Source organism: Pelophylax lessonae (assembly GCF_965119305.1).
Source record: "Pelophylax lessonae genome assembly, chromosome: 5".
Taxonomy (NCBI): Eukaryota; Metazoa; Chordata; class Amphibia; order Anura; family Ranidae; genus Pelophylax; species Pelophylax lessonae.
In genome coordinates, this window is record NC_138772.1 from 274,352,341 (window position 1) to 274,375,373 (window position 23,033).

Here is a 23,033-nt window from a genome sequence, read left to right on the forward strand (position 1 = left end):
GTAAACAGGACAAATAGAGAAGGTGAATCTCCCTAATGGGAGCACAGACAGCAATATATATATATTGACAGGGGTTCTAATCCCTCTCTACTCTATCCAAAACAAAAAAAAAGTTTTTTTTAATAAATTAATACATTTTTTAATAATTTAATACATTTTTCATAAGAAAAAAAAATACAAAAGTATAGAATGATCAGAAAATATTGGTACGCTCTGTGTTACATTCACCACATACAATGTAAGGTTCCTTACATTAGTACAAGAAGAATCACAATTGAACTTGAACAGTGGATGTTGATCTTACTGTAAGGGCATTGACCGTCCCACTGAGACACCCCTTCTGGGAACAAACTGTGTCATGGGCCGGGAAGCAATACAGCCAACTTCTTATTGATACTAATACATTATCATTGAATTTTAACAAGAGAGTACAGCATAAACTTATACCCGAAGAGACACATGAGGCAACACCTTGTTTATGGCATTGAAAAGGTTGTAGTACCTTTTACAAAAGGAAAATATATAACAACAAAGGGAAAAAATTAACATAAAAGAAAGTTGCAGTCAATGAAAATACGTATGTCAATAATGTTTTATCATTAAGGGGTTTCTTTACTCAACTAGCTGATTGTGTATCAGTCACCTATTTTATGTTGTTTTGTGACAGTTTTATCCACAGTTCCCACATCTTAGAAGCTTTATGACAGTTGCCGTTAACTGAGGCAAACATTAATTCATATGTAGCGTGTGTTTGGACAGTGTTGAGGACCTCATTTATCACTGGAGGTTTGGAGTCCTTCAAGTGTCTGATCAGAGATAATCATGCTGCTATTAGGATATGTGTGATTACAGTTCTCAATTGGAAAGGGACTAGATCTTATCCCAAAAAGCATAGAGCCATGCCTGGTGATTTTTCGAATACTGATCCCTAGCACTTGTGTCATAAGTGAAAATGTTTCTGCCCAAAATTTGGTAAGATGGTTACATGACCAAAATATATGAATTAAAGATTCCTCTAGTCCGCACCATCTCCAGCACTCAGAAGAGGCGTGTGATGAGAATTTAGAGAGACGTTGCAGGGTGAGGTACCAACGGAGAAGTAATTCCTGGGTTAGTTCCCATAAATTAGCACTTTCAGTATCTGAGTATGTAATCGATAGCGCTTTTTGCCAAGTGGTGGGGGTATACGATTCCCCAAAGTCAGGTTCCCAGTGTAGGATATGTGTGGATTTAGTGGATATGTCTTTCTGATTGAGAATTATGTAAATTAAAGTAATACCTTTAGTTTTGATAGACATTGAGGTAAAGAATTGAGCTATACGCCCAGGTATAGATAAAGTGGTGTTGGTGTTGGTTTTTAGAAAATGTGAAACATGCATATATTTGTATTTGTCTTGATCCTGAATGCTATATGGGCTCAAATAGCATTGGACTTCAGACTGATCAGTTGATCCTGTCCAATGCTGTGTGCACAGAGGATATAAAATGTCCACTTGGACCCCACTACCAATGAATGCTGACCAATTGTGATCGATTGCCTGTTGGGGATTTCGGTTGGAGCGCATCCTCTGTTGGAATCCATTGATTATGGTGTTTGACTATTATACTTATTGCATCTGGTAAGCAGCTGTGATATTGGTGGCGGTTTCTCCTCCGAGTGTTGGTTGAAGTGGATTTGGGAGCATGTGCCTATTTATTTCTGCATTTAAACTTTTTCCATCTGGTAAGCAGACTGGGCATAAGGGTGACGGTCTTCACTTCATTCTTTGGCTATACACATTTTCCATCTGGTAAGCAGCCTTATTGTTGGTGGAGGTTCTTTCTCTTGAGCACCTTTAGTTTTTTTCTTTCAATGATTGCACATAAGGTGTAACAGTGACTATTTGAGCCCATAGACAGTATCACGCTATGAGGATTATTATTTTTTACATGCACTTGGTCCGTGATCCCTTTATCGTTTGAGGACTATATTAGCAAGAGGGTCGTCTTGGTTTGGAGTCGGGAGATCTTTATTCTGAACCTTGCTTCAAATTTATGAGGATCTGGTAAGCAGTTTATACACCTATTGACCCTTTAAGTCAAGAAGTGGAGATTGTCCCGGATTCTACAAAGACTTCATTGACTCTCATAAATATCACTAGGAATACCTACCCTACTGCATATTTAAATTTTCATCACCGAAGACATTATTCATCTACACATTGAATTGTGTTGGAACTTACTGTCAATTGCTGTTATTCATATGTTTTTTACTGATTGAGTATCAGGGATGGAACAGTCATAACTCAGCGCAGCTTACTTTATCTAATTAAATATAATGTATGAAGAAGATTATTTTATATATGTTGTTTATGGTGTACCACATATATGACTCATGTCACATTAATGACAATGGTCATATAGTTGGATAATTAAGTTTAAAATAGTCCCTAAATATATAGTGGTAACCAAGCCAGTGATCTTCATATACAAATGATATTCATGGCATGGGAATCAGCTAATGGAGTTCAAGTAAGTATATAAACAATTGAACTGCGGGTGAATGTAGATTATATCATCCACTAGGTCCCAGTAATGACATGTGTACAATTATGTAGTCCAACAGAGTATCTGTGGGCTCTGCATGAAACATACAGCCTGAACATCTTGTCTTTCATACCTGCTGTTGAATATCTGTCCTGTCCTGTGGTCAAGTGAGGATATGCTTGTGATGGTCTAGGGCTCGCTTGTTTAAATGGAGGATGAATAGGGGATGGGTCAGTAGACTTGGCTCCCATTGAAATATCATCTAACCCTATTGGAGAGTGCCCCGTCATAGGCCGGCCCCCTGGGGGATCAGCGCGGCGTCACTTCCCCACGGCAACAGATGGAACAGCCGGCATATCCGCCCATGCTGGATGGTTGGCCAGAGATGGAAAGCCACGTCAGTGACCGCCCAGGCCCGCAAGGCCAATGGCAGGCGAGCTGGCGGTGACGTCACATCGGCTACATGGTCACCATAGGGATAAAGCCCCGTGCTAGATGCCCAGCGGCGCACGCACCAAAGCAGGCGTAACCGCAGCAGGGAAGCCTGCATGAGGAATGGCCGTAAGTCACAGGAACATTACATTCGGCCTACGTGCACCGGGTGACAAAGAGCGGACAGGATAGGCCCAGACGCAGAGAAATCCAAAACAACAAAAAAAGGAGAAATCCAGACAGCTAGTTAACAATGTGCAACGCAATACTTGCAAGGGATATGAACATTACATCAGACAGTATTTTTTAAAGCAGTATTGAGTAAGAATGTATATAGGTACATTGTAAATAGATGTCTATAAGACCGCATTCACACTGCAGCGGCACGACTTCTGTGCGACTTCGGGGTGACCTGTGAAGTCCCGTGCACCGCGACTTCGGCACGACTTGCACTGACTTCATATAATGAATGTCTATGCAAGTCGCTCCGAGGTCGCCCCGAAGTAGTACAGGACCCTTTTTCTAAGTCGGAGCGACTTGTGTCGTTCCTATTAGAACGGGTCCTGTAGCACTGCATGGACCGCGAGGGACCGCGACTTGTCAGGCTGACAAGACGCCTGACAAGTCGCGGTAGTGTGAATGGAGCCTAAAGAAATTGTTTTTGTAGAATATCCTGAATGTACCTAGAATTTAAATACAACATTTGAACATTACATCAGACAATATTATACAGCAGTATTGAGTATGAATGTATACATTGTAAATAGATATCTATAAAGAAATTGTTTTTGTAGAATATTCTGGATGTAGCTAGAATTTAAATACAACATTTGAACATTACATCAGACAATATTATACAGTAGTATTGAGTATGAATGTATACATTGTAAATAGATATCTATAAAGAAATTGTTTTTGTAGAATATCCTGGATGTATCTAGAATTTAAATACAACATTGACGTCTTATATTTAATTCATCTCTGGACCACCAGACTCAAAGCCCTCCAAAAATGGTCTGAATTAAATTTTTTCATTCAGGCTTACTGGCTGCGTAGCATTCAGCCTAAAAATCCAACGTTGTTCTCATTGGAGCAAATTATTTTTCCAATCGCCACCTCTAAACCCAGGGTGCACCCAGTCCAAAACCAAGATGGTAATTTTGGGGAATCTGCCCTGGTGGACGATTGCTACATGTCTCCCAAGTGGGACACATGACCTTCACAGGTCGGCACATTTTAAAATACAGACTATCTGTCCCGTCCTTGAGACTTCCGCCTGGCTGATGCCGTGTGTCAGGGCGCGGACGTGCCTGCTCCCATTTGCTAGTGTTTTCTCTCTGCAACTTCTAAGAGGATATGCAGCAGATTTTCAAATTATTTTATCCTTGGCTTTGGGTGTGTGCTACTGCATACAGTTTACAAGAACAATATTCAACCTATGTGCCCCTGAAGAAGATGAAAGTAGTTTTGTAGTATTTGAAACGCGTCGGGCCTCCCACACCCCACTACTCATTGGGGTTGTGTTTTTGTGGTTGATTTATTCTTGGACAAATGTATTGTATGCCTTTTATTTCACAACCTTCTTTTATCATATGTTCTTGATTGTTATAATTGTCATGTTTCAATAAAATTGTTTATATTTTTCTACATATGTATTGACTCTACTTTAGCCCCTTAAAGTCCCACAGAGTGTTTTTTCTCCTGCTTCCAATTGTCCATATTGGGATCAGGGCTCATTAGTTTTTCCAATACCTGGCTTTTTATTATACTTTCCATAGGTATGGGTTTAATAAGGATTGCGTTCTAGTGAAAATTTGTTAGGTACAGGGATTGGTAGTGTTGGGAATATATATAGGAGTTGTGGTAATAGTAGCATTTTGAAAGATGCCAACGTATCTGACAAGGACAGTTCTGTTTTTGCTAATGCCTGTAACCTAGATTCTAAAGTGTTCAGAAATGTTAAGTAATTTGCAGCCACTAAATTTTTCACTTTAGGCGTAAAAGTGATACCAAGGTATTTAATTCCTTCTTTTTCCCATTTATATGGAAAGGAAGACATTAATTTAGTTTTGTGGACAGGGGGAGGCCCAGATCAAGGATATTTTTTATATTTGGATTCATTAATTTTGTAGTATGAAGCTTGATTAAACTTATTTAAAGCTAAATGTACCGAAGCGAAGGATTTTTCCACATCTGTTAACATTAAAATTATGTCATCCCCGAATAAACTGATAGTGTGCATTCTTTTTTTTTGCTAAAAAACTAGAGATGCTGGGATGATATATATGTGCACAGTGGTTCCATTAATAGGTAAAGATAAGTGGAGATAGGGGGCAGCCTTGGCGTGTGCCATTCCTTATGGAAAAGGGGGCAGATAAGGCACCCTAAGTATACACTTGTGCTGATGGTTTAGTGTCTAAGGTGATTATGGCAGAAAAAATCAAAAGACCTTCAACGTGTGAGCTAAATAGGTCCAGTGAATTCTAATGCAAGAAGCAGAGAAGGCATCCCCACCACGGCAAGGTGAATGATATTTATAAACCGCCTGCTAGCATCTGTCGTTTGGTGTTTTTTTTTTTTGTGAAACCGGATTGGTCCAGTTGGATGAGAAATGGTAGAATATCCACCATCCTTAAAGCAATAAGCTTGGCATAAATTTTTATATCATTAATCAGAAGTGATATGGGAGGAAAACCTTGTGGGGAGACAGGGTCTTACCCTGGCTTGGGTAGAGTCACTGTTAATGCATTAAGCATTTCTGGGGGAAAGTTGGAAGAGGCAGCTGCAGCATTCAAGATTTTCTCCAAGTGGGAGTTGAGAATATGATGGAAGGTTTTGTAGTATTCCCCTGTAAAACCATCTGGGCCTAGGGATTTGTTGTTAGGGAGAGAATGTATAACTTTAGCAATTTCAGTAGATGTAAATGGTCATTAGTTATTTGGGGTATATTCAATTGTTTCATAAAGTTCTTTATAAGTTCTTTCGTGGGTTGAAATGTAGTGGGGTCTGTTTTAAGATTATATTATGAGCTGTAGTAGTCGCTGAAAGTGTCTGCTATAGCCTATGGATAGAACAGTTTATCGTTTGTTTTGGGATGTAGGATAAATGGTATTTTCGTTTTATATCTGATTCCTTGTAAGTGTCTGGCCAGTACTTTGCCAACTTTATTGCCACTGGTATAATATGTCATTTTTAAACGCTTCAAGGCTTTTTAAAAGTCGCTTAGCAGTAAGCTGCGAAGTTCATGGTGTAAGTGTGATCATTTTTTCTCTAAGTTTGGGGAAGGTGCCTGTTTGTTTTGGGTGTCTAATGTTTGAATCTCCTTTGTAAGGTCTGTCAGCTGTCATAGCCACTGGCTTTTCACCCTTGCCCCCAGTTTAATGAGAATGCCTCTGATATATGCTTTATGGGCATTCCAAATTATGAATGGGTCGGCTACCGATGGTACATTATCATAAAAAAATTCAGATAAACATTTCTCTAGTTCCGCTTTAGGTTTGGGTTATTGAAGTAGGCTTGAGTTGTATCTCCAAACAAATGGAGCATTGGATGGTAAAATCCCTCTCATTGGCATGGAGGCATCTCCATAAATCATACAACTCGTGTTTGTGGATTAGAGGGTTGAGGGATGCTAAATGTTTGTTCGGAGTAGATGATTAGTCAATGACGGGTTCAGGCGTGACGTTGAAATCCCCACATAATAGCAGAGAGCCTTGTTGCCCTTTGCACACTTTACGTAGTAGTGGGTTAAAAAAAAACGGAGCTGGAGGGTGTTGGGGCATACGTATTAACAAGAGTATAGGTAGTTGAATTAATATCACAAATGAGGATGAGATAATACCCTTGTTCATCGTTTATTTCTTTATGTAAGGTGAACGATACTGTGTCCTTGATAGCTGTGAAAACTCTATTTTTGGAGCTGAGAGTATATGTGGAAAAACTTTGTGTGTACATCTTGAAGGTTTCGATTTGCAAAAGTGTGTTTCCTGTACGCACAGGATACCACATTTGTAATGACAGGCATTTGTAATGACAGACATCTTGTCATAGCGATTTGAGCTTGACAGGATGATTTAAGCCTCTAGTAAAAATTGAGAGGAATGTCACTCCCATGGGAAGGTTTTGTGTTCAGCGCTTGTGATGGAGGTGTGCATAAAATTAAACACAGTTTGCTGGTGGTGCCATCTAGTGGTCAGTTTTGAGTTAGCTGGGTGCTGTAAATCGTATTGTTTTAGAATCCTTGGAGATTGGCCCATCTTATATTTTCTCATTAAGACATGTCTTGAGAGAATAAACTGCAACTTAAAGAGTAAAAAGAACATAATAAACATAAAAGAAAGAAAACAGGTAGCAATAATCAACACGTGTGATATAACGTGTGTAAGTCCAAGTGCAGCAGTATGATGCTCAAGTCAAAATGTGGGATATGAATGTAATAGGAAGGAACAATCCTATACATAGCCTGTAACGAGGCTCCGCCACTGGGGAATTCTAGATTTAGATGGTTCCAGTATTAACTATGGTTAGTTATGTGTGTGAGAGTTTTTGTTGGTTACTAGACGCTAATCTCTGTGCACATCTCGGGACTCCTGTGGTACAGAGGCAGATTCTTGTGGTTCAGGGATGATGTCCCAGGCTTTTAGCAAGGAGAGGCGTTTTTCATGAGAATCGATCACAAATGTAGAGCCATTTCGTGTGATGGTGATCTTTGTGGGGTATCTCCACTTGTAGCTGATCTTGTGGTTGTGAAGAGATTTAGTGATTGTATTAAGATTTTTGTACGTAGAAGCGTGTACTGGGAGAGATCAGCATAGAATTGAAGGTTTGAATGTTAAGAAGGAATCTGAGTTCTATCTCATGCTGCAAACCTGAGTTTCTCCTTTATGTGAAAAAAGTGCTGACATAGTATCACATCTCTAGGGACACGTTCAGGGAGGTATGATGGTTTAGGGGGACGATGGTTCCTGTCTATGGTCACATCTAGGTTAGTGGCTTCAGGGAGAATTTATTTGGACAAGCCAGTTGCAAAGAAGCAGAGGTCTCCTTGTTGAACCGTCTCAGGGACTCCTCTGATTTTAAGATTATTGCGTCTTGCCTAGTCCTCCATGTCAGCTAGCTTTGTTTTCATCTGTTCTATGTTGTCATCTCTCTCATTATGGGCATCAATTAAATCATTTATAGTGGAAGCAAATTCTCCCACCTCTGTTTCTACATGTTCTAGTCTGTTTTCCACCTCATGGAGATCTTTGCCAAATCTATGCATGTATGAGGGTAGATCTGGTTGCAGGGAGCTCCTGGGGGACATGAGCATGTCCTTCAAAACAGTGTCCATCACAGGCTGTTTTGATGTTGGAAATTCATCTATTGAGTCAGGCAAATCTCTGATGTCTTCCCCATGATCTCCAGTGGGACTTGCCTCGTGTCTTTTACTGGTGCCATTCATCTTGAATCTGGCCATTTCTGGATTGCTAGAGGTTGAGGTAAAACTGCTGGCTGTATGCAGGGTTGTGGCTGAGAGCTGGAGAGCCTATCTGTGCTGCTGGTGGAGGAGAGTGGGCAGCCTGTGATGGAGAACGGCTGACTCCATCTTTGCTGGCACCATGCGGCTGCTGTGTGAAGTTTCTGCTGCTTCCTAACTTCTTTCCTCCTTCTAGACTTAGCCTTGATGGTCCTGGGAGGCAGAACACCGGTATGGCGCAGGGAAAGGAGGGTCTGGAAGCTGGATTTGTGCCATTTCTGTCCCCATGGGTGGCAGAGCTGTGCCCTTATGCGGTCACCTTGGTCCTCGGCAAACCACGCCCCCCGCCCTTAGTTATACTTTAAGCGGAGCTTTCAATGCCTAGAACAATTGTAAACCTGGCTTATCCCTAACATTTACCTATATTCCTGCCTGTAACCTTTACACTTTTATTTTTCTTTTTTTTGAGTTAGGCATATAGACATTTAATAGAGTTACCGTTATCTGACCTACCTTTCCCTTTATCAACAAAAACCTTCCACATGGGTCTATCAGCTCCTCTGTAAATGTCCAGGGTAAAGATTTGGAGATGAGAATACTCACTCCTTTTGATTTAGGAAGTGGTGAAGGGGCATGGTACACCCAGGGGAAATCCCTATTATGTAATCTGGGGATGGCATCTTTCCGAAAGTACGTCTCCTGTAATAATACCATATGTGAATGACTGTGTTTTAAGTCTAGTAGAAGACGTGACCATTTCTCTGGGGTGGCTAGACCTCTTACATTAAGGGTAGCTACCTTATATCCTGAGACCGTACACGCTGGGTTTGATGGCATGGCTACCCTGGAGGCAAAGAAACAAAAAAAAAAAGCCCCCCCCCCCTCCCTCCACACTATATACCAATGCAGGTATTACTAAGATTGGTTATACCGTAACCAAGCGCAACCAGGCACTACCTAATGTGGGAAAATTGGTTAGCAAGCGCCGTAAGGTAGAAAATGTTCACTAGCAGAAAAAGAAAAATGCTAGAATGAAAAATTGAAAAAAAGAAAAAAAAAAAAAGGAAAAATATTAGGGAGACATGACCATAGGGTGTCGGCCTACCAAGCTTCTTATACGATTTGCAGCTACAACCCCCCTGCAAAAACATTCAATACTTCACTCTTAGATAATCTAAGATAACAATTGTATCCCTCTCCCTTACCCTCCTCCCCCCCACCCCCCCCCCCCCAGAGACAACAAAAAACCCATTGTAAAGTCCACTGGCATCTGAAGTCAGTGTATCTTCTTCAAAATTTAAAGTATGTGTAGGGCTCACATTACTGAACCTCATGTCCCCAGTGCATGACCCCTAGCTGACCAGACAGAGCATATTGCCCGCTCGGGCGACGGGGAGCCCGCACCAGGGGGAAGGGTGGATGGGGGAAGGCCAGAGGTCTCCAACAGAAGCCAGCCTAGTATATCTAGGGATATAGTGAAAAAACAAAAAGGGGATATGAAAATTTCCAAGTAGTTTCTATACGTTGTTGGGGGCCATAACCTTCACAAGAGTCTCTTCTTCTAATGAACCTGGGCCTTCTCTCTGATGATATCTTGACCATGACATGGGGGACCCCCATGAGATCCGACTCCATGTATTACTGAGCCAATTAGGGATCAATATTGGAGGGAACTCCAGAAAAGAAAATAGCTCTGGTATCTGTTCATGCCATCTCAAAGCAAATGAATTTCCATTCCGTGAGACCACCAAATTAAACGGGTGCCCCCAGTGATATGTAGCACCCGCCTTTCAAATTTCAGCTAGCAATGGTTTTAATATGGCCCTCATTCGAAGAGTGCAATGTGAGAGGTCTGCTAGAAGCCGTATTGGGATATAAATTCTTCTTTGAGGGAGTAGAAATATATTCTAACCAATACATCACGTGGGTGGTCTTCTCCTGTACTGCGAGGTGCCTGAACTCTGTGTACTCTATCTATTTCAATTTCCTCTGTAGGAAGGCTCTCCAATAATTCATTAAATATCCCCAGAACTGCGATCTTGAGTTCAAGACTCTAAATTGTTTCTGGGATCCCCCGCAGCCTAATGTTATTTCTCCTGCTGCGGTTCTCACTATCGTCTTGTTGTAGCTGTAGAGTAATTAATTGTTTCTGCATATGAGCCTGTGAGTTTTCTATACCCTTAACTCTGGATTCTAATATAGATTGAGCCTCCCCCACAGCAGTTACTTTATTGTCCATTTGTGTAAATTGTTGTTTTATAGCGTTGATTTCAGAGGATAGATTACTCACGATTGATGCTGCCATTTCATTTATGTCCTGCTTTGTCGGGATTGAGGCTAAGAGTTCTTTCAATTCTGAAGCCTGTATGCTTCCCATTGGGCCAGGAGAAGGAGGACTGTCCAACATGTCTGTTCGCAGTCCATCCACCCCAGGGGATGACGATGGAGAGCCTCGCAGAGAGGCAGAAGGAGCCGTCGGATGGCCCTGCGGCAGTTCAGAGGATCTCTTCGGCACAGCCTGACGGGCCGCCAGTGGACGCAGTGGCGCCATCTCAGCTGGGGAAGATGCACGCAAGGCTGCCGGGCACCGGAGGAAGTAGGTTGCGATGTCTGGCTTGTCTGAGGTCGGCATATACCGAGTTGCAGGGCAGGGTCAAGAGCGCTGGCAGCGTGAGGCCAGATCACCGCATGGAATCACGGAGCTCCACAGGAATACCACCCTACGGCGTCATAGCTAAGTCACACCCCCCTCCGCAACCTTTACACTTAATTTAACCCCTAAAATTATCCCTTATCCTTTCCCTACCCTAAAACACTTAAAGCAGTTGTAAACCTCTAAAATAAAAATAACCAGAGTATGTCTCTACAATGTGTACTAGCCTCATTCTAAAGAACTGAGTGTGTCTTCTGTCTGTCATCTCTGCACCCTGTTATCTGCATGAGGCTGGGTTCCCACTGGTGTAAGGTGGGAACCACGGCGGTTCCTGTGCGGGTTCTCGCATCGCATCCGAATAGCAGGCAGTTCACACTACTCTGCGAACTGCTGTGGATGTCAATATAAAGTTGATGACACCCACGGTTTGCAGAATGCAGTGCGAACTGTGAAATCGGATGGAATCTGATCCAATTCCAGTGCGGACCACAAAAAGGGTCCTGCACCATTTTGTTGCGAATGTGATGGAATTTCAGCCATGCAAACTGTATGGCTGAATTTGCATTGCACAGACAACGCATGTGATGTGCACAACAATGCAATCTCACTCAGCTCACTGTTTCAGTCTGTGAGCATGTGATGTCAGATGCCCACCCTCTGCCATCTGGAGCTAAGAAATAGCTTTTGATCTGTGTGTTTAGAAGGCTTTAGCAGTACAATATATGTAGGAAGTTTTTTTTTCATTTCTGTGTGTCACCTTAGGCTTGTCACTTTGTAAGGGTATACTTGGGTTTGGGTATATGCAAAAGTTTACAGTCATTTCAACTTCCACGTTAAGTCTAACACTACCCCTAATGCTTAAAACCTAAATTAAGCTGAAACAAATTTCCTACAGCTTTAGTCACATCACTTACCTGTAATTAATGTATGTCCCATATTGTGCATTGGGCAGTTGGATCCTGGAGAAATATTCAATGCCGGGATACCTTTCCCTCCTTCCGACTCTTAACTTCTGGTGCTGCAATGTTTAACAGCTTTGGGCCTTGAGGCAGAACAGCAGTACAAATGCTCTGACAAAGACAGACCCCCCCCCCTTCTTCCTCATCCTCCATTGAGTAAAGTTTTTTCCCTGATTACACTGTTTGCAACACGATCTGTGAAACGGGGAGATTCTGATCAGTCACAGGAGTTTCTCCTCCAGAGATTGTGTTACAAGCACTGTAGTCAATGAAAGACCTTTTTGCAAAGAAGAAGGATGAAGGAGTGGGAATGTCTCCATGGGGCCATCTGTAAATCCGAGGAAAATGTAGCCGGCAACACCAGAATCTCATGAAAATCTTTATTTGCTACATAAAGGTCAAGATTAAAAACAGCTGGCGTGTTTCAACATACAGTCTTTTTCACAGAATATTCACAAGGTGAATGACAGAACATTTGTATTACATACCTCATATGAGCAAAATCAGTGTCAATAAAATAATTATTTATTAAAAATCAAAAATTGGCAGATGAAAGAAAAAAGTGTCACTGGATTCTATTCATATGGGATGTGGGCTTAAAATGCTATGAAAACATTCAGTATATAAAAATACATTATGCATAACAATATACTGGTGCAAGCTGGTATCCAGATTAATGTTGTGCCCTACAACAAAAAGAAAGTATTCCATTAACGATAAGGGTGAAGCAACAGATATAAATCATCCAGTGAGATCAATACTTTATACTATTTATTTTATTTTCTAATAAAATCCAGATCCCACCTGGAATTCATACCTGCAGGGGTTCTAGTATCAAGAGTGAATATCCTCCAGAACTCTCTCTCAAGTAATCTATGGTGGAGATCACCTCCCTGGGAAAGTTTATTAACCCTTTCCAAGATTGATCACTCGTTTGCCACAAAAGCACAATAATGTAAACCAATTTACAATTTTAAAATATTATGATCCCCACGCTATGTAGTATGTGGAATATGTTTACAAGACTGCTGCTGGGATGTAAGGTGTATATTTCTCTTAGGTATTTGTATGTGTGTACCCAGTGCTGTCTAACCATAACGTGCTTAATATGTATCTCTATTCCTTATTTGTGCTGAAACATAATATTTAAATCACAATACATACTACTTTTTAAAAAAATTTAAGTGCAATCAAAAAAATGTGCATGAACAACAAGTTCTTTTAAGTGCTAGTTATCTTATTCTTCCAGTGCCAATATGTTCCAATCAGTGCTGTTGTGCTCCCCTCCTTATGTGTACTAACCAACTAGTGATGGGTTAAATGCCTGTGTTTCAAAAAATATTCCTCCAGTGGCAAAATATGTTTTATTTGTCCCAAGAACCGCATATGAGTGTAGGGAGAAAGAATCAGGAGAAATGCATAGTGTAATTCCATTTTTATAGTTAAAAAAACATATAAAAGCCAGTTGCGAACTTACAAAACTCTCCTCTTGCATGTAAGCATGTACTGACGCCGTTCTGGAATTCAAAAGTCACGGTTTGTGTTCCGAAGGGCGGACGTGACATAACCAGAAGTATCCACTTGCTTAATGCATTTCGCTCCACCCAGGAAGCGTCCTCAGAAGCTGGGGGATTCTGGTATCTGATTCTATGGTTAGCACCTCCTTCTACACCCATCACTACTTCCTCCTTTACCTATTACATCCATACTTACTCCTTCCTGTTTGCTCGATTATTTCCCTCGCATCTGCAGTCACTTCCTCCCCACACTGCGTGACTATATTGTATATATTTTTTTCCCACTTACTTTGTATGTAAACTGTTTCAGAGGGGCATCACATATCTCCACAGTCACATTGTTAGAGTCATAATTAACATAATCAATGTGCAAAAATATACCTAATGCAAATAAAAATTAAAAATAGAAATATGTTTTTAAAATATTTAAAAATTATTCATCATAAAAATTTTGTTGATTTGCTGCTATCAATTTTCTTTTCTTTTTTTCTTTTCCCTCCCCCTGTCATAGACACACCTGAATATAAGGACAAAATGAAAAACATACAGGATTATATCACTAAATTAGACAGAGATACACAAAAGAAAAAAACAAAAAAATACCAACGAGACAGTAAGAATTATCAAGAACACAAGTTTATAAATGGCAGGAGGACAAAGAGGAGACTAATATAGACTCAAGGGTATCATCAGAAGAAAGGGAAATAATCAGTTATACACGTATGACAACAAATGGGACACCATATAGAACAGGAGGAAACAATCAAAACAAGAGAGGAAATTCCTACACATCAGGGGGACAACCAAGGGGTACGCCCAATATATTTGAACAACCTCTGGAAAGAGAACTAGACACCCCTAAATACAACTTTCCAGTACAATAGATATGATGCATTAGCATATGAGACCCCATCACCCAGATTTAACAAACCACCTCCACCCCCAAGACATAATGGACCCCCACTACCTCAACACTATAGGCCACCTCAACCATAACATAGGCCACCTAACAATTATCAGGAGGATTTTCACCAGAGAGGATATGGGGGCCCCCCATGGAGGGGATACAACAAACCAAATGGAAGAGAGGGTTATTGGGGACCACCACGAGGCCCAAATAATCATTGAAGACCTCAGGACCTGAACTATTAACAGAACCAAACAAGAAAATATACAAGGGGAAATACAGAGGGTATAGAGAGGGGCAGAGAAAAAAGAAAAAGGGAAACATAGGCCTAGGTATTTACAATCTTAGTAACACAATATTTACGGGAAGATGAACAAAAACTTTTACAACTAGGTCTTAAATATGCTCCACAGCAAAATACAAAATCATTTAAAACATATATAGATCTTCAAAAATGTATAAGAAAAATAATTATTAAAAAACATTTTGCGGAAGAAACAGAGTATGTACACAGTGGTCTTAGAAACCAATCGACATTTAACCCCAAAAAGAATAATAGTCATTGTTTAGAGGTTTTGAAAATGATAATGAAAAAATAAAAAGAAGCCATAGATGTAAAAGCAATAAAATGGGATAGAAACATTTGGAAAGGAATTGAACAACTGGAAAAAAAGAAACCTATAATTATCAGGCCAGCAGATAAAGGAGGATGGATTGTGGTCCTCATTAAACTACAGAAAGGAACTTAAGCGACTAGTTTCACACACAGACACATAAAAAACTAAAAGGAAACCCCACTAATAAACTAAAAGCCACATTAAGAAAATTAGTTAAAAAAGGACAAAAAGAAGGAATAATAAAAAGAGATGCGCTATTTGATACCTGAGGTCCAAAACATTCCTATAATATATCAGGTCCCCAAAAGACAAAAAATGAAAAGAACCCACCTGGGAGACCTATTATTAGTGGAATCAATTCTATATGTTCTAGGATAGGGGAGTATTTGGACCATTTTCTACAGCCGATAGCACAAAGCTATCCATCATACATGAGACAGCGGAGATCTTCTTAATTAAAAAAATAATATTCCAATAAGTGAAAAATGCATACTTGCTAGCATTTATGTTAATTCACTATATACTAATCTAGACCAACAGGATGCACTTCAGGCTATAGAATGGGGTCCCAATAACAAAACTCAATTAAAGAGAAAACAAAAAGGATTTATGTTTAAAACACTTAAACTAGCCATAGGCTTTTGGCATGACAGTTTTTTGGCCAGAAAAGAGACGTGGCAATAGGGGCAAAATATGCCCCGATGGTAGCAAATATTTTTATGAGCAGGTGGGAAAATGAAGAAATACATGGAAAAAACAGATCAGGATTAAAAGCATATTGCAGATATATTGATGATATTTTTATAATTTGGGAGGGGTCAGAAAATAATCGAAGGAAATTTTTTGAGGAAATAAATCATAATAACTATAACATATCTTTTACTGCTAACTATTATAAAGATAAGGTACAATACCTAGATTTGTAAATATTTCATTGGGACGAAAAACTGGGTACAAAAACCCATTTCAAAAAAATTGACTGAAATGGGTTCATTTCCGGTAGGAAGTGGCCACCACCCTAGGTGGTTGGTAGCCATACCTAAAAGCCAGCTAATCAGAGTAAAAAGGAATTGTGGAAGACAAAGTGATTTTGAATCCCAATCAGATACGATTAAAAATCGATTCATAGAGAAAGGATATAATACACAGAAATTGGAAAAAATAAAGCAAGAAGTATAAAACATGAACAGAAAACAATTGTTACAACCCAAACAAAAACAACCAAAGGATTATAGCATAGCATGCAATATGGAATTTAATAGACATACAAACAGATAGAAAAAGCTTTTAAAAAACATTGGCTAATGCTATGTAGAGATCCTATACTCCAGAAAATCCTCCCTAAAGGCCCCAAATTCATATATAAAAGATAATCAATATTAAGGAATAGACTTGTCAAAAGTATCCCAAACCGTTACATTTTTTAGATCAGATGGATTTTACAAATGCGGAAGATGCATGGCATGTAGGACATGCAAAAATAACAACAGAAAAATCACACAGTTTAAATCTAATAATACGGAAGAGACATTTGAGATTAAAAAATGTATCACATGCTGTACCACGCACTTCACCTATCTTTTAGAATGTGTGTGCTCGTTACAGTACGTGGGTAGAACTTATTATAAATAAACGTGTTGTGCTAATGGTATTATATCATGAAAATGGTGCCATAATAAATGTGCATAAGTTGAATAAAAACAATGTGAATAAGGACAATGTGTAAAGGTCCATATAAAAGTCCATAAATAAAGAAAAAAGGGAAATGAATCCAATGATGAAAAAAACTTGTGTTGAGTATAGAGAACCACAAGTCCCAGCATGCAGAAAACAATCCGTACTCTGCTCACAGCAAACAGGAAGAAGTCACCCGTGGGTTAAAACAAACCAATTGGCAGCTTACCAGATCATAATGGCCACCCAACTTAATGGAGAAGCCAATAGTGCTTAAACAAGGGGTTAAAAGCCACCAGGTGCTGATCCTCAGATGCCACTATTGGAATACACTCACATAGAGGTGCATAGGAGCCACATGGATAAAGAAAGGATAACAGAGGCACATAGGGTAATAACGCTTAAAAATCAATCCTATTTATTAAAAAGGTGCACTCACATAGATAAGAACACAGTCAAGCATGTTTATATCTCCACAGCACTGATAAATACCAGAGCTGCAGTGTTCGTAGGTAAAAAGCCGGCTAAGGGGGTGTAGCGACGTCACATCTGGTACCACCCAAGCGTTTCGTAATAGGGTTGACGTCATCAGGGGCGTGGGTAGAGCTACCCCAGAATTGAGAGTCAGATTAAGAGAACACATAAATATTATTAAAAAAGGTTTTAAATACCATAGCGTGTCAGAACATTTTAGGAAACATCACAATAAAGATCCAAAATACCTTAAAATTTGTGCAATAGATAGAATTGATGATCATTGGCGGGGGGTTCATGAAAAAAAAGGCCATTTCACAAAATGAAACATTTTGGATCCACAGGCTCAATACTATGATGCCTGTGGGTCTAAAAGTTGAAATAGATATAAATTGTTTCAAACACAATTATTAGGGAATAGAAACCAAAATTCATAATAGGAAATATGAAATAAACGTCTATGAGCATCTAAAAGTAGTATCGAACAAAGAATAAGAACAATGGATAAACAAGGGGAGGTTTTCTATATTTTTACAGGGAAAATTTCTAATATGCATATATATATATATATATATATATATATATATATATATATATATATGTACAATGATGTTTTTATTGATACAATAGGGAAGTAGGGAAGGGGAGAGGAAAGAGAGGAAGAAAGAGGGAGGAAAAAGAAAAAAAGAAAAGAAAACTGTAACATATCAACATTTTTTCTGGGGACTCTTCCCTCCCTATAGACCTGAGCGTCTGATCCCAGATTGCGCACCCCCCCTCCACTCAGACACCCACCCGATCACTAGGACCGTTCGCGTTCTGATTGTTCAAAGGGTAAACGGCGCTTGGGAGAGGTCACAGCCGGGCATTGCTGTCAGTCCATTCTGGAACCAACCTGGCCCCCCCTGAGTCACCTTATCGCCCAAAGTATGAGGAAGTGATTTACAAAAGGTATTTTGCGACAGGGGACAGAATGCTCCGATGTGAACATGGGCCATTGACAAGAATGTGATTTGTCTTGTTGAGTGTTTTGGAGAGACAAGCTTCAAACAGGAAATTGCTCAGGGGCCTGATATTTGATGTGCACATGACATCAGCCAGAGCAACCTTACAGGATAATATCGGGGAAGCCAGATAGAAGAGCTTAGGAATACATTTTGGGATCCCCGACAAGAGACCTGAGTGCTGATCCATCGTGTTTAACTGGGGAGACCCGGTAGAGGGAGATACTGGCTTCTATACTTCAATCATTTGGTAAGAGACTATTTAGTTTCTTTTCCACCAAGTGTGTAAAGGCGCACTATCCCTCCTATCACAGGGAATCATCACTCGGGAGATTGGCTGTGTTTTCTTCTGCCCTTATCAATATCCCGGCTGGTAAGAAGCAAACCGTTAAGGTGGTGGGATTCACGCACATATATTCAACACGTTTGGCTATGAATATTGCTCACGAGAATTCACTTCATCACTTGAAGATCACATTGTTTTGTTTATCGAGAACCTTAAAGTTTTAGCCATTGTTTTGTGGGACTTTTTTTGCGGACTACACTAGACCCCTGAGGGCGTTCTTATACACCCAATTTTGCTTTAGGGGTATCACCTTACATTTTAATTATATTGTATAAGAATTTAACAGGTTATATTCAGTGTTTTGCAATTTAATATTGTTTGTATACCCCCCTGCAGGGAAATCATTACATATATTGCACATATGTATTATTTTTTCACGGCCAAATTCATACTTCTCACTTTGTTTTGGGACTTTCATAGGTGGACACCTGTGGTTCACAACATTTCACTAGTGGCAATATTTGAATTTAGCGCACCAAATTATTTATTCAATTTTTTTATTATAATTTTTTCAATTACATAGTTGGATCTTTGGTTGCAGCACATTCAAAACATCAGCGCACCCACTTTCACATTTTTACCTAATTTTTGAAACACAGGCCTTTAACCCATCACTAATCGGTGACTAAGGGCACAACGGTACTTGTTGGAACATACTGGCACTGGAAGAATAAGATAACCAGCACTTCAAAGGACTTATTGTTCATGCACATTTTTGCACTGATTACACTTTAACACATAAAAGTATTTTGTATTTTGATTTAAATATCATGTTTCTGCACAAATAATGAATAGAGATACATAGTAAGCACTTTATGGTTAGACAGCTAGTTTTATTTTTTTAAAATTTTGGATAGAGTGGAAATGGATTATAACCTGTCAGTTTGTATTGCTTTCTGTGCCCCCGTTAGGGAGATTCACCGTCTATATTAGTCCTGTTTACCATTATTATTGAAAGTGAAAGTAAAAGAAAAACCCAAATATTGAGTTGTCCTTAGAAAAAAAATAGAAATCTTCCAATGGTGACCTAGGGATCTGCGTGAAATTTCTTTCATTTTCAGGGACTTCCTGTTTGGCTATGAGACAGGAGGTGAAGTGAAATCTCCACAATGGGACACAGATGGGGGGAAAAAAAACCTGACATGGGCTATAACCCTCCCTAACTGTTTTCAAACATAACAGGAGCTTCTTCACAGACTACCAATGTGAATTATTACTGATCACAAATACAGCAGGGCAATTTACATGGAATGGTTATTAGGAGGATTGCATGTGGCCATTAGTGCAAAAGGGATAGATATGGAAAGAGTACATAGACCACCACAGAAAGCCAGAATCTAGAAGATATAAACAGGTGGCAATACAGGCTTCTGGCAACCACTGGTAAAGAGGTCTGTAATTAGAGGAGCAAAAATGCCACGTGTGAAGAAATTAAGGTCTGATAAACCCCAAAATTGAGTAGAGAATGAGGGAAACTTTATTGTTCTGAAGTTTGCAAGTCCAGGCATTATCATTTCTTTCAAAGACAATTTTTTTCTAACCCTATCCCAGAACACAAGTACGTGAATACACATCCTTTTCAGAAGAGGCCTTCTATTAAGTTGGGTACACACTAGAAGTTGTTGTCTCATTCAACGCAGTGGGCTGAACAAGAAAAAAAACTGATATCGCCATACTAACACAAGTGATGTCAGTGCAATGATCTCCCCTGCTGTATTATTGTATTCTGACAGGGGGGCTGCCCCCTCCCTCCTCCACCAGAACATACTGATCAGCTTTGGCAGCGCCAACCAATTTTGGCCAATTTGCGGTCCATGTGTACAAGGCTTCAAGTAATTTTTATAAGCCTCCTAATAGTGTCATTTTAAGCAGTAATTTAAACAAGACTTACTGTATCAGCACTAACAAGAATGCACAGGCTTGGCAATATGGAATCGTAAATGGATAATTGGGGGTCATTACATCCATTAGAAGATCTGGCAGATAGAAAACTGATAAGAACTTAAATTAGCTGATTGCAAGAGAATAATGACATCATTCCAACAATTAGGGAAAGCTGGAAAAACAGAAGCTATTTGTATAATCATCATATATACAACACACTCTTGAGTCTGGCATTCCTTGACCTGAGGATGGCCTTTCCATACACATAACTCTTAAAATCCACATATAAGTAATAAATCCTGACATGGATACATTAATAACAAGAATATATCCAAATGTATCAAAAAGACCACGTAGGTACTACAGTAGATATCCTTATTTATGAAGCGCAGGAAGCTAATGGGACACATTAATCCTTCAAAGAAATGCAATCTTATTAGATACCTCATGATTAGTCTCTATCAACTTGTGACTTGATTCTGTGTAATAATATATTGGTTGCCTAACTGTAAGCCATGGCCATTCAGAAACATCAATATATTTAAAAAAGTAAAATTAAGGGAGTGGGTAATGAAGTATAATCAAACATTTTAGCACTCTCTACTTTTAACCTCTTGGCTTTTTGATTGAGTGAGGAAAGAACTTGGTGATGCCCTCTAAAAGTTCCATTAAAAGCTAGTGCATTTGCATTTCTGGAGCTCTCCATTTTCACATAAACAATCCACACATATGAGGACACAGAAGATAGGGGAAAGTGGGGCTTTACGGGCCAGTGGGAGTAGAAGGATCACACAAAAACCAACTTCTAAAAATAATTTACATTTTATTAGATTTCATCGTAAAAAACATAGGCATGTACGCACATGTTAGCACAAACAAAATAACATAGAATAATACTGATAAAATCGTTTATAAAGAGTCATTAAATAGAAATACATCCCAGAAGTGAGAAAAAACCAAGAGCCTGTATAGGATGGAAAGAGTAGGTCTCAGATGGAATACGGTCAATGTAGGTCCCCAGCAAACTGACGCGTTTCGCTCAAAGCTTCATCAGGGCCAGAGAGACCATGACAGACTGGTATTTCTATAGGTGATATGAAATACAGCAAAATAACAGTTAGTGACTTATAAGTCCAAAAAATTACATCAATCATCATTAGTCAAAGTATAATCATATAAAGCTGTGGTTTTGTACTGACCCTTTTCAATGACTCGGGAGATGGCAGATTGGTGACACGAAAAAACACCAGATATTGTCCCCTTAGTATTTGTGTATAGCCTCCAATGTATACCACATTCTGCAAATCTATACATACAATCTATGTATAGATTTGCAGAATGTGTTTTGGGATCTAATTCTAACTATGCCCATTCTGTGTGTGAAAAATTGTATTAAAGTAGTAAAAAAATATTTCCCTATTTTCCAAACACTTTTGGCAAAAAATTAAGTCTTCAAGACTCCCTATGCCCCCTAAAATACCTTTGGATGTTTAGTCTCCAAAATGTGGTCATTTTGTGGGTGTTTCTGCTGTCCCGGTGACCCAGGGTCTCCACAGATGTTATAGGTAGTAAGGAAATTAGATGTGTAATTTATGCCTCTAGAATGCCTAAAGGTGCTCATTGGATTTTGAGCCTCTCTATGTGGGTAGGCTGTGAAAAAGTCTTCCACATGTGGTATCCCTATACTCAGGATGCATAGCAGAATATGTTTTGGGGTGTAATTATAAGCATGTCTGTGCTGTGTATGAGAAATAATGTGTTTTATTTAATTTCTTCATTTTCCAAAAAACTGTGACAAAATATTTACGACTTAAAAAACTCACTGTGGGATCATTTACTAAAACTGGAGAGTGCAAAAACTGGTGCAAGCAGCTGTGCATGGTAGCCAATCAGCTTCTTACGTTAGCTTGTTCAGTTAAGTTTTGCCAAAAAAAAAACCAAACAACTGGCAGCTGATTGTTTTTTATGCAGAGCTGCACCAGAATTTGCAATTTTAGTAAATTACCCCTATGACTCTTATTAAATACCTTGGACTTTCTAATTTCTGAAAAGGGGTCATCTGGGGGTTATTCTACTATCTTGGCATTTTAGGGCCTCACAAAATGAGATAGTCAGTCAGTACATTAGAACTATTCAATTTTCAAATACATTTACCATGGTTTTTAAACTCTATAACTACACAGATTAAATAATATACACTGACTTCAGGTTTTTTCACCAAAGAAATGTAGCACAATACATTATGGCCTAAATATATAAAGAATTATTTATTTGCAAAATTTTATAACAGAAACTAAGATAAACATGTTTTTTTCCCCAAATCTTCAGTCTTTTATTGTTTATATAACAAAAAATAAAAACCCAGTGGTGATTAAAAAACACCAATGGAATACTCTATCTGTCTCAAAAAAATAATAAAATTGATAGTTCGATACATTGTTGCATGACTGAGTAGTTGTCATTCAAACTATGACAGCGATGAATAATAGTCTGCATTTGAAAGGGGTGAAACTATCCGGACTTGAAGTGGCTAAAGCTTAGGTTTACTTAACCACTCGCTAACCAACCACAGTATATTTACT

General features: G+C 39.2%; 1 protein-coding gene across 5 annotated transcripts in view; it reads left to right on the forward strand.

Moving 5' to 3' along the window:
- Nucleotides 1-23,033, forward strand: part of LOC309556114 (poly(rC)-binding protein 3-like) — a 1,192,398-nt gene that overhangs the window by 270,404 nt on the left and 898,961 nt on the right. The gene's annotated exons all lie outside the window — the stretch shown is intronic.